The sequence below is a fragment of the Nannospalax galili genome, unplaced genomic scaffold, assembly GCF_000622305.1.
Source record: "Nannospalax galili isolate Female #2095 unplaced genomic scaffold, S.galili_v1.0 scaffold1144, whole genome shotgun sequence".
Taxonomy (NCBI): Eukaryota; Metazoa; Chordata; class Mammalia; order Rodentia; family Spalacidae; genus Nannospalax; species Nannospalax galili.
In genome coordinates, this window is record NW_008351634.1 from 814,582 (window position 1) to 816,256 (window position 1,675).

General features: G+C 39.7%; 1 pseudogene across 1 annotated transcript; it reads left to right on the forward strand.

The window, feature by feature from the left end:
* Window positions 1-615: 615 nt before the first annotated feature.
* LOC103746369 lies at window positions 616-1,131 on the forward strand (annotated as a pseudogene). Its single transcript, XR_607789.2, has one exon. The product of XR_607789.2 is annotated as an activated RNA polymerase II transcriptional coactivator p15 pseudogene (transcript).
* The last annotated feature ends 544 nt before the right edge of the window (window positions 1,132-1,675 follow it).

The following is a 1,675-nucleotide window of genomic DNA, read 5'->3' on the forward strand; positions in this document are numbered from 1 at the left end:
TTCAGAGGTGAAATGAATTTCTAAGAATGCCTGCTATCATGTTTTACTCCATCAAACCAGATTCCTAACATCTCCTTGTTCATATTTTTAGATACCAAATGGAAATTCAAGTTGGCACAGATGGAGCATTTTGACACTCTCTATTCATCATTCAACATTTATATTTCAAACAAATAACTTTGAATATTTATCTTTCAACTTGTAGATGCATGGCCATATTCCATGCCCTGAAGATACAGTGAAGAGTCACAGCTGGGGAGATGGATTAGGGTGAACAGCATGGACTGCTCTTGCAGAGGGCCCAAGTTTAGTTCCCAGCACCAATGTCAGGCGGCTCACAACTGCCTACAACTCCACCTGCAAGAGATCTGACAGCCTCTTTTGGCCTCCACTGGAACCTATACTCACACACAGATGCACACACACACACACACACACACACACACACTTAAAAATAAAATAAAACGTTTTTTAAAAGAAACAAAGGCTTGAGAGAGAGAGACAGACAGAGAGACAGAGAGAGAGAGAGAGAGAGAGAGAGAGAGAGAGAGAGAGATTTCCCTCATTAGTCAAATTAGTGTATCTGATAAGGCACAAAAATAAAACTAGGGGAGCTGGAGGCTGTTGGACTGCAGTAGCAGAGCAATGCCTAAATCAAAGGAACTTGTTTCTTCGAGCTCTTCAGGCAACGATTCTGACAGTGAAGTTGAAAAAAAGTTAAAGAGGAAAAAGCAAGTTGCTCCAGAAAAACCTGTAAAGAAACAAAAGCCTGGTAAAACTTCAAGAGCTTTGGCCTCTTCCAAGCAGAGCAGCAGCAGCAGAGATGACATGTTTCAGATTGGGAAAATGAGGTATGTCAGTGTTCGGGACTTTAAAGGGAAAATTCTAATTGATATTAGAGAATATTGGATGGACTCAGAAGGTGAAATGAAACCCGAAAGAAAAGGTATTTCTTTAAATATGGAGCAGTGGAGCCAGCTGAAGGAACAGATTTCTGACATTGATGATGCAGTAAGAAAACTAAAATCTGAGCCATCTCAAACTTGTACTGTTCTAGTTGTTTTAATCTGTCTTTTTACATTGGCTTTTGTTTTCTAAATATTGTTTTCCAAGCTGTTGTATATTTGGATTTCAGAACAAATAAAAAAATAAAATAAAACTAGGCTATGAAACCATAATCTTTACTTGGTAACAAATGGCTTGAAAATTTGATCATCCTCTGACATACGTTCATTGAAATTTCTGCATAATTGGACAAAAAGAGAACCCTTATAGACTTCTTGCCAGAATGTAAACTACCCCCACACACTATGGAAATCAGTACATACGTTCCTCAGAAAATTAAAAATAAATCTACTGGTGGAACTAACCTTATTGGATGTTTAACAGCCATACTTTAAGGCCTATACTAATGTGGTTGGAGGGACTTAAAGGACAGTTCTTGCCCCTTGCCCTCCAAGGTTGACCAAGTTCCAAGGGACTATGGAACATCTCTCAAAATGCCCTGTAAATGTGGTGAGCCACCTGTCCTCTTGTTCAGGGAGGACATAAAGACCCCACGAGATGGACTTGAACCAGTGTCCATTCTACAAAGAGGAGGTTCAACTTAGAGGAACCAGCGCATTCATGCTTCCATGTGAAACCAGACATGGTCAAACAGGACCTTTGACTTATC